We start from the raw sequence: 20,067 nt of genomic DNA, 5'->3' as shown, positions 1-20,067 counted from the left end.
GTTTTCCAAACGTTGGGAGCCAGTATTTTTCGCATAAAATGAAAACAATTTTTATGAAAATCTATCATAACACTGCATATCCTAAAACTTGAACGAAAAACTTAATTTTTATTTATTAATAATTACTAATAAAAGAATGATGAATTCTAGAGCTTTACATTCTAAAATGATTACGCCAATAAAATCCAATCCAAATCCCAATCCAATCCAATCCAAATCCAATCCAATCCAATCCAATCCAAATCCATCCAAATCCAATCCAAATCCAATCCAAATCCAATCCAAATCCAATCCAAATCCAATCCAAATCCCAATCCCAAATCCAATCCAAATCCAATCCAAATCCAATCCAAATCCAATCCAAATCCAATCCAAAATCAAATCCAAATCCAAAAAAAAAAAAAATCCAATCCAAATCCCAATTCCAAATCCAAATCCAAATCCAATCCAAATCCAATCCAAATCCAAATCCAAATCCAACCAAATCCCAATCCAAATCCAATCCAAATCCAATCCCAAATCCAATCCAAATCCAATCCAAATCCAATCCAAATCCAATCCAAATCCAATCCAAATCCAACCAAATCCAATCCAAATCCATCCAATCCAATCCAAATCCAATCCAAAATCCCAATCCAAATCCAATCCAAAATCCAATCCAAAATCCAATCCAATCCCCCCAATCCAAATCCAATCCAAATCCAATCCAAAATCCAATCCAAATCCAATCCAATCCAAATCCAATCCAATCCAAATCCAATCCAAAATCCAAATCCAAATCCAATCCAAATCCAATCCAAATCCATCCAATCCAATCCAAATCCAAATCCAAATCCAATCCAAATCCAATCCAAATCCAATCCAATCCAATCCAAATCCAATCCAAATCCAATCCAAATCCAATCCAAATCCAATCCAAATCCAATCCAAATCCAATCCAAATCCAATCCAAATCCAATCCAAATCCAATCCAAATCCAATCCAAATTCCAATCCAAATCCAATCCAAATCCAATCCAAATCCAATCCAAATCCAATCCCAAATCCAATCCAAATCCAAATCCAATCCAAATCCAATCCAAATCCAATCCAAATCCAATCCAAATCCAATCCAAATCCAATCCAAATCCAATCCAAATCCAATCCAAATCCAATCCAAAATCCAATCCAAATCCAATCCAAATCCAATCCAAATCCAATCCAAATCCAATCCAAATCCAATCCAAATCCAATCCAAATCCAATCCAAATCCAATCCAAATCCAATCCAAATCCAATCCAAATCCAATCCAAATCCATCCAAATCCAATCAAATCCAATCCAAATCCAATCCAAATCCAATCCAAATCCAATCCAAATCCAATCCAAATCCAATCCAAATCCAATCCAAATCCAATCCAAATCCAATCCAAATCCAATCCAAATCCAATCCAAATCCATCCAAATCCAATCCAATCCAATCCAAATCCCCAAATCCAATCCAAATCCAATCCAAATCCAATCCAAATCCAATCCAAATCCAATCCAAATCCAATCCAAATCAATCCAAATCCAATCCAATCCAAATCCAATCCAAATCCAATCCAAATCCAATCCAAATCCAATCCAAATCCAATCCAAATCCAATCCAAATCCAATCCAAATCCAATCCAAATCCAATCCAAATCCAATCCAACAAATCCAATCCAAATCCAATCCAAATCCAATCCAAATCCAATCCAAATCCAATCCAAATCCAATCCAAATCCAATCCAAATCCAATCCAAATCCAATCCAAATCCAATCCAAATCCAATCCAAATCCAATCCAAATCCAATCCAAATCCAATCCAAATCCAATCCAAATCCAATCCAAATCCAATCCAAATCCAATCCAAATCCAATCCAAATCCAATCCAAATCCAATCCAAATCCAATCCAAATCCAATCCAAATCCAATCCAAATCCAATCCAAATCCAATCCAAATCCAATCCAAATCCAATCCAAATCCAATCCAAATCCAATCCAAATCCAATCCATCCAATCCAATCCAAATCCAATCCAAATCCAATCCAAATCCAATCCAAATCCAATCCAAATCCAATCCAAATCCAATCCAAATCCAATCCAAATCCAATCCAAATCCAATCCAAATCCAATCCAAATCCAATCCAAATCCAATCCAAATCCAATCCAAATCCAATCCAAATCCAATCCAAATCCAATCCAACCAATCCAATCCAATCCAAATCCAATCCAAATCCAATCCAAATCCAATCCAAATCCAATCCAAATCCAATCCAAATCCAATCCAAATCCAATCCAAATCATCCAAATCCAATCCAAATCCAATCCAAATCCAATCCAAATCCAATCCAAATCCCAATCCAAATCCAATCCAAATCCAATCCAAATCCAATCCAAATCCAATCCAATCCAAATCCAATCCAAATCCAATCCAAATCCAATCCAAATCCAATCCAAATCCAATCCAAATCCAATCCAAATCCAATCCAAATCCAATCCAAATCCAATCCAAATCCAATCCAAATCCAATCCAAATCCAATCCAAATCCAATCCAAATCCAATCCAAATCCAATCCAAATCCAATCCAAATCCAATCCAAATCCAATCCAATCCAAATCCAATCCAAATCCAATCCAAATCCAATCCAAATCCAATCCAAAATCCAATCCAAATCCAATCCAAATCCAATCCAAATCCAATCCAAATCCAATCCAAATCCAATCCAAATCCAATCCAAATCCAATCCAAATCCAATCCAATCCAATCCAAATCCAATCCAAATCCAATCCAAATCCAATCCAAATCCAATCCAAATCCAATCCAAATCCAATCCAAATCCAATCCAAATCCAATCCAAATCCAATCCAAATCCAATCCAAATCCAATCCAAATCCAATCCAAATCCAATCCAAATCCAATCCAAATCCAATCCAAATCCAATCCAAATCCAATCCAAATCCCAATCCAATCCAATCCAAATCCAATCCAAATCCAATCCAAATCCAATCCAAATCCAATCCAAATCCAATCCCAAATCCAATCCAAATCCAATTCCAAATCCAATCCAAATCCAATCCAAATCCAATCCAAATCCAATCCAAATCCCAATCCAAATCCAATCCAAATCCAATCCAAATCCAAATCCAAATCCCATCCAAAATCCAATCCAAATCCAATCCAATCAATCCAATCCAAATCCAATCCAAATCCAATCCAAATCCAATCCAAATCCAATCCAAATCCAATCCAAATCCAATCCAAATCCAATCCAAATCCAATCCAAATCCAATCCAAATCCAATCCAAATCCAATCCAAATCCAATCCAAATCCAATCCAAATCCAATCCAAATCCAATCCAAATCCAATCCAAATCCAAATCCCAAATCCAATCCAAATCCATCCAAATCCAATCCAAATCCAATCCAAATCCAATCCAAATCCAATCCAAATCCAATCCCAAATCCAATCCCAAAAATCCAATCCAAATCCAATCCAAATCCAATCCAAATCCAATCCAAATCCAATCCAAATCCAATCCAAATCCAATCCAAATCCAATCCAAATCCATCCAATCCAAATCCAATCCAAATCCAATCCAAATCCAATCCAAATCCAATCCAAATCCAATCCAAATCCAATCCAAATCCAATCCAAATCCAATCCAAATCCAATCCAAATCCAATCCAAATCCAATCCAAATCCAATCCAAATCCAATCCAAATCCAATCCAAATCCAATCCAAATCCAATCCAAATCCAATCCAAATCCAATCCAAATCCAATCCAAATCCAATCCAAATCCAATCCAAATCCAATCCAAATCCAATCCAAATCCAATCCAAATCCAATCCAAATCCAATCCAAATCCAATCCAAATCCAATCCAAATCCAATCCAAATCCAATCCAAATCCAATCCAAATCCAATCCAAATCCAATCCAAATCCAATCCAAATCCAATCCAAATCCAATCCAAATCCAATCCAAATCCAATCCAAATCCAATCCAAATCCAATCCAAATCCAATCCAAATCCAATCCAAATCCAATCCAAATCCAATCCAAATCCAATCCAAATCCAATCCAACAATCCAATCCAATCCAAATCCAATCCAAATCCAATCCAAATCCAATCCAAATCCAATCCAAATCCAATCCAAATCCAATCCAAATCCAACCAATCCAATCCAAATCCAATCCAAATCCAATCCAAATCCAATCCAAATCCAATCCAAATCCAATCCAAATCCAATCCAAATCCAATCCAAATCCAAATCCAAATCCAATCCAAATCCAATCCAAATCCAATCCAAATCCAATCCAAATCCAATCCAAATCCAATCCAAATCCAATCCAAATCCAATCCAAATCCAATCCAAATCCAATCCAAATCCAATCCAAATCCAATCCAAATCCAATCCAAATCCAATCCAAATCCAATCCAAATCCAATCCAAAATCCAATCCAAATCCAATCCAAATCCAATCCAAATTCCAATCCAATCCAATCCAAATCCAATCCAAATCCAATCCAATCCAATCCAAATCCAATCCAAATCCAGATCCAAATCCAATCCAAATCCAATCCAAATGCCAATCCAAATCCAATCCAAATCCAATCCAAATCCAATCCAAATCCAATCAATCCAAATCCAATCCAAATCCAATCCAAATCCAATCCAAATCCAATCCAAATCCAATCCAAATCCAATCCAAATCCAATCCAAATCCAATCCAAATCCAATCCAAATCCAATCCAAATCCAATCCAAATCCAATCCAAATCCAATCCAAATCCAATCCAATCCAATCCAAATCCAATCCAAATCCAATCCAAATCCAATCCAAATCCAATCCAAATCCAATCCAAATCCAATCCAAATCCAATCCAAATCCAATCCAAATCCAATCCAAATCCAATCCAAATCCAATCCAAATCAATCCAAATCCAATCCAAATCCAATCCAAATCCAATCCAAATCCAATCCAAATCCAATCCAAATCCAATCCAAATCCAATCCAAATCCAATCCAAATCCAATCCAAATCCAATCCAAATCCAATCCAATCCAATCCAAATCCAATCCAAATCCAATCCAAATCCAATCCAAATCCAATCCAAATCCAATCCAAATCCAAATCCAAATCCAATAAATCCAATCCAATCCAAATCCAATCCAAATCCAATCCAAATCCAATCCAAATCCAATCAAATCCAATCCAAATCCAATCCAAATCCAATCCAAATCCAATCCAAATCCAATCCAAATCCAATCCAAATCCAATCCAAATCCAATCCAAATCCAATCCAAATCCAATCCAAATCCAATCCAAATCCAATCCAAATCCAATCCAAATCCAATCCAAATCCAATCCAAATCCAATCCAAATCCAATCCAAATCCAATCCAAATCCAATCCAAATCAATCCAAATCCAATCAAATCCAATCCAAATCCAATCCAAATCCAATCCAAATCCAATCCAAATCCAATCCAAATCCAATCCAAATCCAATCCAAATCCAATCCAAATCCAATCCAAATCCAATCCAAATCCAATCCAAATCCAATCCAAATCCAATCCAAATCCAATCCAAATCCAATCCAAATCCAATCCAAATCCAATCCAAATCCAATCCAAATCAATCCAATCCAATCCAAATCCAATCCAAATCCAATCCAAATCCAATCCAAATCCAATCCAAATCCAATCCAAATCCAATCCAAATCCAATCCAAATCCAATCCAAATCCAATCCAAATCCAATCCAAATCCAATCCAAATCCAATCCAAATCCAATCCAAATCCAATCCAAATCCAATCCAAATCCAATCCAAATCCAATCCCAAATCCAATCCAAATCCAATCCAAATCCAATCCAAATCCAAATCCAATCCAAATCCTATCCAAATCCAATCCAAATCCAATCCAAATCCAATCCAAATCCAATCCAAATCCAATCCAAATCCAATCCAAATCCAATCCAAATCCAATCCAAATCCTATCCAAATCCAATCCAAATCCAATCCAAATCCAATCCAAATCCAAATTCATATCCGAATTTGATTACAATTGGTTTTCATATATATAATAATTCAATACCCCCCCAAGATACTGATGGTTTCCTTCAATTTTCTATGCTAATAATATTCAGTTCCTTTTTAGCGCTTTCGTAGCAAAAGCCAAAATTAAGAACTGATCGATACCACTTCCTCTGTTCCAGTGGCCATCTGCTGCGCGCTAGTCCTCCTAATAGAAAGTAAACTAGAGCACGTGCACGAATATCAAATAATAGCGAATCTCCGGTTAGATCGCAGCGTGAGCTTTCTCTTCTGTGCTGTAGGGTAGAAGCACCGGTTTTGGCCATACGCCAGTTGTAGCCATAGGGGATTATACACCGTTTTACATAGCCAATCAGCATGAAACCTTTTGTGTTCAGTAGATCACATTCACACGATAGAGCTACATGCATTTACTCATCCAAATTGATTCAAAACATAAGAAAAACAATTCATTTTCCTTATAACTTTAACTCCCATACACCTTATTTGGCCAGGTCACTCCTAATTTGACCACTCTCATGAGAAATCAATGCGATTGACCAATTTAGGAACCGAAGATAAATCTCTGGCCGAAACTGGTTCCGTTGGCCTATATTGACCAACGAGATTTTCAAAGCGAAACAATGGTTATAGCTCAGTTTTGATATTTTACACACATAATATGGATTGAAAGCTTGCATTTGACATATTTGTAGTATAAATACGACTTCTCATTTAATTTTTATTCACATTTTCTCTTAGGCTGGCCAAAACCGGTGCTTTTACCCTACTCGAAGTTAAATAAGAGTATAGAAGCATACACAACAGTCAGTGTGTTGGAGACAATTCGAGCTGAAAAGTTGCAAACTTTGTCTCTAGCTTGGACCCATTCGACCATATAACCATATAACGAATGTGTTACAGTTCCCCGAAAGTTGTTTCACCGAACGCCAGCTGTCCAATTGTCTCTTAACTTCGAATGCCAGTTCCTCAAATGACCCGTTTCCTCGAAAAGTAATGTAGTACGAAATGAAGCACGAAAAGAACAGTAAACATTCAAAAGAAAGCGATATTTAGTTGTTCTTGCCTAATAATTTGGTACCAACATTCCAAGGACAATATAACTCGAAAAAAATGCTACTCTAGGAAATTGACCATTCTTGAAAAACGGGATATTAGGAAAAGTGGCAACCAGAAAAAATGCGTTCGGTGAAACGACATTCTAGGAAAAGTAGCACAACCAACTACACCACACATTTCATTTATTTCATTTATTTAGTTAACATCTACACAGATAACACTGAATCAACAATTTCACGCCACAATACTCGGTTCGTGGCCACATCTCTCCATCCTCGGTTCTGCCCCACGCTCGCCAAATCGATACGCACTTGATCCGCCCACCTAGCTCGCTGCGCTCCACGCCTTCTTGTACCAACCGGATCTGAAGCGAATACCATCTTTGCAGGGTTGCTGTCCGGCACTCTTGCAACATGCCCTGCCCATCGTATCCTTCCAGCTTTGGCCACCTTCTGGATACTGGGTTCGCCGTAGAGTTGAGCGAGCTCGTGGTTCATCCTTCGCCGCCACACACCGTTCTCCTGCACACCACCGAAGATCGTCCTTAGCACTCGACGTTCGAAGACTCCAAGTGCTTGCAGGTCCTCCTCGAGCATCGTCCACGTTTCATGCCCGTAGAGGACTACCGGCCTTATGAGCGTTTTGTACATGGTACATTTGGTGCGGGCATGAATCTTTTTTGACCGCAGTTTCTTCTGGAGGCCATAGTAGGCCCGACTTCCACTGATGATGCGCCTCCGTATTTCACGGCTAACGTTATTGTCAGCCGTCAGCAAGGATCCAAGGTAGACGAACTCGTCGACCACCTCGAACGTATCCCCGTCTATCGTAACACTGCTACCTAGGCGAGCCCTGTCGCGCTCGGCCCCACCAGCTAGCATGTACTTTGTCTTGGCCGCATTCACCACCAGTCCAACTTTTGCTGCCTCGCGTTTCAGGCGGGTGTACAAGTCTGCCACCTTTTCAAATGTTCGGCCGACGATGTCCATATCATCCGCGAAGCAAACAAATTGACTGGATCTCGTAAAAATCGTACCCCGGCTGTTAAGCCCGGCTCTCCGCATAACACCTTCTAGCGCAATATTGAACAACAGGCACGAAAGTCCATCACCTTGTCGTAGTCCCCGGTGGGATCCAAACGAACTGGAGTGTTCGCCTGAAACCTTCACACAATTTTGCACACCTTCCATCGTCGCTCTTATCAGTCTCGTGAGCTTCCCGGGAAAGCTGTTCTCGTCCATGATTTTCCATAGCTCTACGCGGTCGATACTGTCGTATGCCGCCTTGAAATCGATGAAAAGGTGATGCGTTGGGACCTGGTATTCACGACATTTTTGGAGGATTTGCCGTACAGTAAAGATCTGGTCCGTTGTCGATCGGCCGTCAACGAAGCCGGCTTGATAACTTCCCACGAACTCGTTTACTACAGGTGACAGACGACGGAAGATGATCTGGGATAATACTTTGTAGGCCGCATTTAGAATGGTGATCGCTCGAAAGTTCTCACAATCTAACTTGTCGCCTTTCTTGTAGATAGGGCAGATTACCCCTTCCTTCCACTCCTCCGGTAGCTGTTCTGTTTCCCAGATTGTGCCTATCAGCCGGTGCAGACAAATGGCCAGCCTTTCCGGACCCATCTTTATGAGTTCAGCTCCGATACCATCCTTACCGGCAGCTTTATTGCTCTTGAGCTGGTGAATGGCATCCTTAACCTCCCTCAAAGTGGGGGCTGGTTGGTTTCCATCTTCCGCAGTACTGACGAAGGCATTTCCTCCGTTGTCCCGTCCTTCATTGTCTGTGCTCTCAGCACCATTCAGGTGCTCGTCGAAGTGCTGCTTCCACCTTTCGATCACCTCACGCTCGTCCGTCAGAATGCTCCCATCCTTATCCCTGCACATCTCGGCTCGCGGCACGAAGCCGTTGCGGGATGCGTTGAGCTTCTGATAGAACCTACGCGTTTCCTGAGACCGGCACAGCTGTTCCATCTCCTCGCACTCCGTCTCCTCCAGGCGGCGTTTTTTCTCCCGAAAGAGGCGGGTCTGCTGTTGCCGTTTCCGTTTATAGCGTTCCACGTTCTGCCGGGTCCCTTGCTGCAGCATGACCGCCCGCGCTGCATTCTTCTCCTTCAAAACCTCCTGGCACTACACCACACATCGATTCAGTAATTTACGTTCGCACTGATTGTCGGAAATTTTCCCCATTGTGAGACGGTCCTTTCACAGCAATTATTGAGTGCTTTTCTGGCTCAAGAGCGGAGCAGTGGAAAATGGCGGGGACATAAATTTCCCAACGAGCCCTCACATTTTCCGTTGTGAATATCTCCAAAAATAGATTATCGATTTGTGTCCCTTGCGCCTGGCCTAGAGTAATCGGGTTCCGCCGCCAAAAGGGATGAAATATGGACGAGTGAGATTATAACAATCTACACGAAGTGGAACGGATATAGGTAAGTGGTCGCTTCTAATATTCAGAATAGGGCAACCTAACGAAGAGCGGCTTCGGGATAGGGTCATTTGGCTAGACAAAGAGAGGAAGCGCCTGGGGCACGGGTTGAGTGTTTTTGTAATACAATATGCTTTCCATGGAAAAATCTGTGCCTGTGCTAGCGTGTAGCCCACAAGCCCTATAAACTCAATATGATTTTGCTACACATGGTTGGGTAAATGAATTAGAGCTCGTTAGATGAACCAGGCTCACTTGAGTGGAGCAGAGATTTGATCAAAAACATCCGTTTGATATTGATAGAGTGTTTTATCATTTGCAACCAGGTGTAAACGTATACTATACATCTTTTTATTAATAAGTTACGAATATTAAATCTATAAAAATACATAAATGTAACGATAATAATGTGTATTATCATTAATATGAAACGAGCTCACCAACTGGTAATCCATCCTATACCGCACTCGCTAAAGCGAAACTATATGCTCTACCGTTCATTCTGGAAGAAAATGTTGAAAACTTCACTTTCAAGAGCTTTTCCCAGTTCCATATAATATAAAAATTACTGGCTCTCTCACCTACCCAAAGGACACCCATGCATTTGGACATGATAACCGCTTGTTCAAAGCATCCAATCAATAAAATATTCTCCAATTATATCGCCCAGGTCGTACTCATCTCAACATCGGAACGATACATAACCATAATCGATTGCATCGGTTTCATTCCCGGGTCGGTTTGAATTTCGATCCAGCTGACAGATGACGATGACGATGATGGCGACTACGCATCGATACTCCGCTACAATGTCACGAACAAATCATCGACGGGTCGGTCAAACTCAAGGTTTGCAATCCACGCCGATCGAATTGTGGGCCACAACCAAGAGCAATGTCCGTCTGATGTGCCCTTTCCAGTGCCTCCCACCCAGGCAACGGGAATCAACACTTGAATGACGAGGGCGTAGCCAAAGGGGTGGGGTAAAATTTTCCAAATAAATTGGTTATTCTACAAAAAATAATATTGTTTTTGAATTTTCCAAACGGTGTATGGACATAAGATTGATATACAAAACGAACAAAGAACAAAGAACAAAATACCAAAAAGACAAAAGGTCAAAAACGTTTGCTTTGGACTCCACTTTGCCTAATGTTAATAAAAGTTAGGAATGTAGGTCCCCAATACAAAAGGGGATGGGATGGAGATGTCAGAGATTATCGCATACGTGTTAAATTCTTGAATTAACTTTTGAAGTCGCTCGCACCCGCTGATGGAAATCCTGACTACGCCCATGTTCAATGATGATTGGAGCTGAGGTTTAAATTATTCAAGCTTTGCATCGCACTGGAATTGAACTGGAATCGATATTGATGCCATAGACAAACAGACGTCAACATGGATTGAAATATTCGATAATATAGTGACCTCCTGTCATCGGCGTGACTAACCATGAGCGATAATATTCAAATGACGATCAAATCATAAATTAGTTCAAGTTTCCCATCTATCCATCTGTGATGGTATAAATATCAGTTTTTCGCAGTCAGCGGCAGATATGAAACGGGGAAACGAGGAAGTGGGCCATGTGTAAACGATGAGTTTGCATAAATTCATTCAAATTCGCTCGGCTTTTGTTCCGCTCGATCCTGTTCCATGTTTTATTATTAATTTCAAATTGATTTATGACTATTTGATTGCGAGTGCACCTTTGTTGTGTTCTATTTATTTGCAAACGGTTGTATGTTATCCCTAGTGACATAAAATCATGCCACCACAAAAAGCGGGCTGCATCTTAATCACCCGATGTATTGATTTATCATCGGTTATTTACCTTTCTTTTTTGTACTTTGAAATTTCAATTTATATGAAGTTATTTCAGTTGTAGCATTTTATACAACGTAGCTGAAAATGTACTGAGTTTGTTTGCACTTCCCATATTTCGCGGAAGTGATACATAATGAATTCATAACCGTCTCTATAGTGCAATAGCAGAGCGATGCGTAATTTCTTTTTCATTACTTATTCAAACCGTTCCTCATTTACATTATAAAATGTTGTAGCCTTCGCAGAAGGAAGATTTTTTTTTTATTTATTTGCTCTGATAGAATGCAATATCATTATGGAGTTTTTTAGTGTTCACAAATGCTAGTATAATACGTTCAACATGAGGTGATATTAAAGTTCCCAGCAGTTTTTTTACTGTCCTTAGCTCCATGTTAAATACATTGGTCCTAACATTATTTCGAAATGTATGAAACCTTTCTGGGATATAGGCGCACGACTTATTATATCTCGATTACTTTTTCAAATCGACGTAAGTAACTTCCATACAGTTTTGAGAAAATTAATTCAGAAGAATCACAACCTGTCTTCTAAAACTGTTTTAAAATGAATCACCTTTTTCACATTTTTTCGCCGTGCACATTGCTTAAATTTTGCATACAAATAGCTCGCATTCAAAAACTAGGGAGTTCCTGTTATTTCCCACAAAAAAATTATTACAAAATGATAAGCCGATTTATTCAGTTACTTTCGACGTTTTTGTACCAGTGTAAAATCGGCTCAAGTAGTGTTTTGTTTTGATTCGTGGTTAAGTCACTTTGTCTCTCCATACAGCGGAGCGGCGAAAGTAGTGGTTAGGTAGCGAAAGTTGAAAATCTTACTTTCGTCGTTTTGTAATTCCGGAAAGTAAACGTTCTAAAAGTGGAAAATCGAGTTAGTTTAGAGCAAAATGTGTAGAATTTCGTCTTCGAAACACGTAGAATCGATAAAGTAAGTTTGTATACTTTTTTGACTTGAGTCTGTTTGAATAAGTTTTCGAGATATGACGGTAATGGCAAAACCATTTTTATTGTTCTCTAAAATACGATGAGATTATATGATGTCGTAGTTGTTGCAACTTGACCTTGAAAAGCTACATTGAACTTGATTTAAAGTGGTTAAAAAATCGTGTTTGATCATTCGATTCTAGATCAAATTCTGAGTGTCCTCTCAAAATTTGAACTCATTCAGGATTTGATATAGCTCTTATGGCAAATAGAAATAAATAGCTCTTATGGCATTTCTGGATGTTGAAGGTGCGTTTGATAACGCGTCCTATAAATCTATTGAAAATTGTATGGTGAAAAGGCAAATCGATCGTTGTATCAAAATTTGGATTATGAAAATGTTGAATGATAGAGAAGTATCTGCTGAATTGGGAGAAACTTCAATAACAATAAAAACCACTAAGGGATGTCCTCAAGGAGGTGTATTATCCCCTTTGTTGTGGTCGCTTGTTGTTGATGATCTCCTCATCCTAGTAGAAAAAGATTTCGAAGTTATTGGGTTTGCAGATGATTTATAATCACTGACAGAATGTAATCAGCATTTAACTGTACTTGGCAGTGCACTATGAGCCAGGGACGCAATCTGACGGGACAAGTTTAATAACTCGGTAACGAAGTGTTTCCTGTATTTGGTGTCTTTGGCAAAGTTTTTTGTAACAACGAGGACCATCTATTGACATACACGGATAGTTCGTAAATCGTCCGCATAGGTGGCGCCACAATCTAACTTTTTACTGTGACGTTCTAGAGATTTTGCAGGTTCGGCAAAGTTGTTTATTTTGATAAAATAAACAATTCTCCCAAAGACGTCAAAATTCCACAGCCTACTGTTTTCGAGTTATTGGCAAAATTAGCGAAAATGAGTAAAAAACAGATTTTTTTTTTCACCGAATGTGGCATTTTTCCTAAGAATTATGTCATATGATATTTATATCTGATGAATATATAACAAACACAAGCTCTGGTGGAAAAAATTTTATAATACGATGCATAAAAATTAAAAAATTACGGAAAAACTTGAAAAATAGAGCAATTTTTGAACCTTAATATCTCCAAAAGCGCAAAAAATAGCAAGCTCAAATTTCCAGGCTACATAGAACAATACTTGATCAAACGGACGTCAAAATTTCAGAGAGGTATATTTTGGTGTTTTAGATTTTTTATTATTTTACGGTTTTCTTTTCATTAAGCGATTAATATTTTCGTGGCAAATATTTAAGTGTATGTTAAAATTAGCGAAAAAATATATTTTATTATTTCATGAAATTATTGTATCTGCTCACAAAACAAGCTGGCTTTGAATTTCATCTCGAATTCGTCTGTTTCAGTTTTCCGGAAGCTCAGAATTTAAGCAAATCTGGTGATTAAACACATATTTAAGGTTAAACAACCTAACAGTTCTCAAAATCGGAGGAATCTCCAAATTGATACCTTTGATCTGTATCCTCTGTTTCAAAACATCCAAGAATTAACGCTCTTCCCGCTTTAAAACAAATCTACAAGCTCCGGACAAGAGATCGTGCGCTCTGAAATTTTATTATTTAGACATATTGACATGAACATGCTTTAAAATTAAAAGTAACACATTTACAAAATAAATTGCTCACCTCAAGCCATGATGACAACAATTAACTGACACATGATCAAGTTTTCCATGGCATACTATATTATTTGAATTATTGAAGAAAAACAAATATGTACCCAGTATTGATCTACAGTACTCGATATCAGCTCAAAGAACTGCTCCAAAACTGAATTTCATGGCTACTATGATGGCTTTTTTAAACAGTTTTCTGAAAGTTTTTGTTCCATCACTCGTTATTTCTAGAAGTCGATCGTCCCTTCAGATTGACTCATGAAAATTTAACTGTATTGGAGTAATATAATCATTGTAAAAAAATGAAATATCTCAAAAACACCAAAATATACCTCTCTGAAATTTTGACTTCCGTTTCATCAAGTATTGTTCTACGTTGCCTGAAATTTTGAGCTTGCAATTTTTTGCGCTTTTGGAGATATTAAGGTTCAAAAATTGCTCTATTTTTCAAGTTTTTTCATAATTTCTTCATTTTTATGCGTCGTAATATTAAAAATTTTCCTCCAGAGCTTGTGTTTGTTATATATTTATCAGCAAAAAATATTATATGACATGGTTCTTAGGAAAAATGTCAAATTCGGTGAAAAAAAATGTTTTTTTACTCATTTTCTCTAATTTTGCAAATAACTCGAAAACAGTAGGCTGTGGAATTTTGACGTCTTTGGGAGAATTGTTTATTTTATCAAAATGAACAACTTTACCGAACATGCAAGGTCTCTAAAACGTCACAGTAAAAAGTTAGATTGTGGCGCCACCTATACGGACGATTTACGAACTATCCGTTTATGTTAATAGATGGTCCTCGTTGTTACAAAAAACTTTGCCGAAGACACTAAATACCGGAAACGCTTCGTTACCGAGTTATTAAATTTGTCCCGCCAGATTGCGTCCCTGGCCCATAGTGCAGTGGTGTCAAAATGAAGGATTGAACCCCTTTAAAAACAGTTTTGGTGGCGTTCTGAGAGAGAGGAGACAGCTCACTGACCAATGTGATGGATTTTACTAAGGTGGCGCAGATGATTGAAGCGTGCCACTAGTTTTCTCTTTCATTCTCCCGCTATTCTAATGCAGCGCAAATAGTGACGTCACTGTTTGCGCTGCATAAGAACAGCGGTAGAACAAAAGAGAGAACTAGTGGCACGCTTCAATCATCTGCGCCACCTTAGTAAAATCCATCACATTGCTCACTGACAACTGGCTTTTTTTCTTGGTTTCTTTGATTTCTTCTTCTCATGTTTGGGTTGTGCACAATGGTTCGGAGAGCACAAACTGTGTCAAAACCATTTTCACATTCCATTTGCTATCAAAAAGATCGAAAAATTAAAAAAAAAAGTCAATATCAATTTGAGTTTAATCGAAATTATTTATATAACCAACGATTTTATATGCGAGATCACCGGAAAACGACCTGATTCTACAATCATATCCAGTTTTAGTTTGGCCAAATTTTGACGGTTTTTCACGCTCTGCCCTTCAAATGTGCGGTTTTCCAGTGACAGTTGATGACAGGTTCCCTTGACTTTTGGGAGCTCGCAATCTAAGCCAGCTGTCTCCTCTCTCTCAGGTGGCGTTAACTCGCAGATTACTTTAAAAAATTTGACTTTAAACGGATGCATTCAAAAAAAGGTAAGTAGTCCTTGACCGGCTTGGATGGTCTTTTTTCTGCTTGTCATTTTTTTTTTATTTTTCAGATACGATTTTTTCAAGAATTTCCAATTGTAAGGAATAGCCTGTAAGGACCTGGTAGATTTAGTTGATCGATGTTAAGTTTCTCCTAATAGCTGGTTGGTTTTGGTTTTGAAGCAATATTTGGCGGTGGTTGAAGAAGTGAAAACAATTGGTCTTTCCGGTGTTTGTTGGATTCATTTTGGATTCACCGGTTTCGAAATTATCTTTTGATGCAAATGGAATTTCTAAATATGTTCATTCCAATTGTATCAAAATTACTTTTTCAGGATGTGTTTTGCCAGATTTTCTGGATATTGATAATGTTTTTTTTCGCGTGAGGCTTTATTTTCCAAAGCTCATGCATTGTAATAGATGTCTTCTATTTGGGCATACATCTGATTTCTGCTCAAATAAACAAAAATGCTCAAAAAGTGGAGATCTTCATTCTACATCTGAATGTAAATTAAAATTAGATATTTGTATTTATTGCAAACAAAAATATAATTCAATTAATAATTGTTCGGTATACATATCCAATCAAAAAAAACTTTTGATAAAAATGATAAATATATTTACAAACCTCCAAGTAAATGAAAACGTCTTAATGTTTCTGCTGTTTATAATGATCCTAAAACATATACTCATTTTTCCAAATTGTTTGAACAAAATTTTCCTCCTCTAATTATTGAATCTACTTCAAAATATATTCCCGGATTTCAGAAAATTAATGATAAAAATGGAGAAAATAATAATGATAACAATATTTCAGGCAGTGAAAAAAAAAGATTTTTCCATTTTGAGCATTTTAGAAGAAATATTAAACTTTTTAGGTATGAGCGATTTTTGGAAAAAAATAATAAAGAAGGTTTTACCCTTTCTTGTGAATCTTTTTGAAAAACTCAACTCATTTGGACCTTTTTTGTCTTCATTATTTTCCTAATGGCTTCAGACAATTTCAAAGGATTGAATATCTTGCAATGGAATTGACACAGTATTTCCCCAAAAATTGACAGGCTTAAAGCTATGTTGACAAATTATGATTTAGATATATTTTGTTTGAATGAGACTTGGCTCACTAAGGATAAAGTTTTTCGTATTCTATCATACCATATTGTTCGTTGTGATAGAAATGTACCATTTGGAGGGGTATTGATCGGTATCCGTGATAATATTGAATTCAAATATCTTCTTTCTGGCGTTACGTCCCAACTGGGACAAAGCCTGCTTCTCAAATTAGTGTTCTTATGAGCACTTCCACAGTTATTAACTGAGAGCTTTCTTTGCCGATTGACCATTTTTGCATGTGTATATCGTGTGGCAGATACGAAGATACTCTATGCCCTGGGAATCGAGAAAATTACTTTTACGAAAATATCCTCGACCAGCGGGATTCGAACCCACGACCCTCAGCATGGTCATGCTGAATAGCTGCGCGTTTACCGCTACGGCTATCTGGGCCCCATATATCTGGCAATATAACCGGTAGCAAAAACTGCTTACAAGTAGCTTTTTCAAAACATATTTGATAAACTCAAATCTTTTTTGTAGCAGAACAGGATAAATCCCATCCGCTCCTGGAGATTTGAAGGGAGCAAAACAATTAAGTGTCCATTGAATCGATTCAGTAGTAACGATACTGCGAGCCTAGGCCAGAGACTCGTAATTATATGGAAAGACATTTGGTTCACTCGTAGATGCTATGTCCACACATCCGGGGAAGTGTGTATTGAATAAACATTCTAAAACTTCTTCGTCAGGAGATGTGAAGTCACCATTAGGTAAGCGAATTTCGTTCACTTGGAAATCCTTAGATTTTGCAAGGATTGCAAAATGACTAGAACGTTGATGTGTAGGATTCATAAATGTGGCCCAGTAACTGATCAGCTAATTAATTATGATGATTTTTTTATGTGACGAAACGGGATCTCATGTGTTGCCAAAGGTTAGGGCGATTGTTCGGGGGCTGAACTTCTTTGAGAAAATCGAACGGACTCCGCAAATTGCTAAAGCTGCTAAAGCTGAATATACATTTTATTAGTCTAAATTCATGAATCGTAGTCAACATCATGTTACAAATTTTCAGTGCAACCACTAGTTATGCCCTATCATCCAAATCAGCAAACTCAGTGGCATCGGCTTTGCCGGATCTACTCGGTTTCTGTTGTGATAGTTCAAAACACTATATTGCAACACTTCAAATACTAAACTAGAATATACTTACTTGCTAATAATATAAACTTAATAAAGACTATTTATTTGATTAATTCCAGCTCTCTGACTGACTTCAGTGGCTTTAAATTTTATTGTACCTGTTTTCTTCACATATGCAAATTCTTATTCTATGAATTATTTCAGATATTCGTCCTCACGTAGCCACTTATCGTTAATGGCATAAGTGGCGAAATGCTATCGCAACATCATGTTTATTTATGATAAAATCGATACGTTAATTCAGGACGAAGTTGTGAGCTTCCCATATTACGTCCAGACTCTAAAGTGATGGTTGATTTGTCAGTGGGTTATCAACGGTGTGCTAGGGTTCCGAGTGTTTTTTTAATTATTTCATCAGAAATTTGTCCTTCTTTTAAACTTAGGCTATTCTTTCTAGTTATACTGGTTTGATTACAATTGGCAATAATTTAGCTAATATCTTGATAGAGAATTTTGCTTCTTTAAATCATCGACAGTTCTTTGTATTTATACTGATATAACGATTATTTGCATTACACTTGTTCAAATCTTATAAGACATTTTTTATTATTGTGATTATTAGAAATTAAAGTTATTAGAATTAAGGCTTAATATGATTTGAGTAAGACTCTTTATGAACGTATTAACGTTCATAAAAAGTGTTACTCAAAACATATTTGTTTAGCTCAAGGGTTAACTTAGGCAAGATGTCATTCCCATGCAAGGTTAAGATTGCAACGTACGAAATCTTAGAAGCCTGCCTTAGCCGAGTGGTTAGAGTCCGCGGCTACAAAGCAAAACCATGCTGAAGGTGTCTGGGTTCAATTCCCGGTCGGTCCAGGATATTTTCGTAATGGAAATTTCCTTGACTTCCCTGGGCATAGAGTATCTTCTTACACGATATACGAATGCGAAAATGGCAACTTTGACAACGAAAGTTCCACAGTATTTCGATCGGCCGAAATCGTTTACTTAATTCTGTAGCACCTTTAAACGTGATTTTTTCGGAATGGTGTCTTTGGACGAAAATTTTCTAAAAATATAGCGCATATATTGACGGTAAATGTTAGTTCGCAACTTTGCCACGGGCGGCGCTGCGAATTATTTTTTTAAATGACGATCTTTAATTATGATGTCTTTGGCAAAGTTGTAGATAATTCAAAAACAAACAACTTTGCCAAAGACACCTAGTGTGTATTCAGCCGCATTTCTAAAATACGGGAGTATTTTATGAACGACCCCCTAAAACTAGTTTTTCTCGTATATTTCGAAAATACGTACCAAAGTAGAGGCGATATAAGGACTGTTTATTTTATAAAGTGGACACTTTGTTTATGCTATATCTTTTTTATTCATTGATAAAATCGAAATCGGTTTTCTGTGCATCGTTCAACAATTATTCTACAATGCTATGAAAATATAAGATCTTAGAAAATGCTTTTGGTTGATGAGCTAAATAGGTTTTCCAAAAACTCCGAAGAAAAGCTGTTCGTCAAAGGTTAACATTATTTTTCGCAAAACAAAAATCCTACTTTTTATGAACAAATCGTATGTTTGTGTTCTTTATTATTCTACTAAAGGTATAGCTTTAAAAAATCAATTATATTCCACCATTCTCTGACATTAGGCAACATTAGTGATTAACCCATTTATGGCCAAATTTGCTGATACACCATCCTTTCACTCCCAGCAAAAGAGAAAAATAAAAATCGTGTTCAAAACTAGTTTGGTTTACTAAAGAAACTATATTTGTACAAACGAGAGCTAAATCGTGCGTTTAAACGATAGTCTTAGGTACAAATTTTACAAATTGTAAATGGTTTTCTCCAAATATTTCAATTGGTAATCTCAGAATAACATATTATGAAAATAATATGTGGAAAATTAAATCGATTTTTTTACAGCAATTTTGCCAATTTTTGATGATTGTCAATGTACTTTGAAAGGTACGATCACATAAAAACGCGACGCGAGACGGAACACAACACTTATTGTTCTTACAAATAAAAAGGATATTAAAAATTACCTTTTTTATGTCGACCGGTTTCGGGCTCGATGTTGCCCATCTACGGGACGATGTCCGACTGATTATTCAGATTCACAAACACATATTCATGCAGATTGCAGCATACGTCGAGTAATATTTGTAAGTTATTTGTAAGAACAATAAGTGTTGTGTTCCGTCTCGCGTCGCGTTTTTATGTGATCGTAGTGGAAGTT

At 37.5% G+C, this 20,067-nt stretch overlaps 1 protein-coding gene across 5 annotated transcripts in view; it reads right to left on the bottom strand.

Moving 5' to 3' along the window:
• LOC5573886 (calcium/calmodulin-dependent protein kinase kinase 1) overlaps nt 1–20,067 on the bottom strand; it is a 471,871-nt gene that overhangs the window by 348,925 nt on the left and 102,879 nt on the right. The window lies entirely within an intron of this gene.

This window comes from Aedes aegypti, chromosome 3 (assembly GCF_002204515.2).
Source record: "Aedes aegypti strain LVP_AGWG chromosome 3, AaegL5.0 Primary Assembly, whole genome shotgun sequence".
NCBI classification, from domain to species: Eukaryota; Metazoa; Arthropoda; class Insecta; order Diptera; family Culicidae; genus Aedes; species Aedes aegypti.
This window is presented reverse-complemented; position numbering and strand designations above follow the sequence as displayed.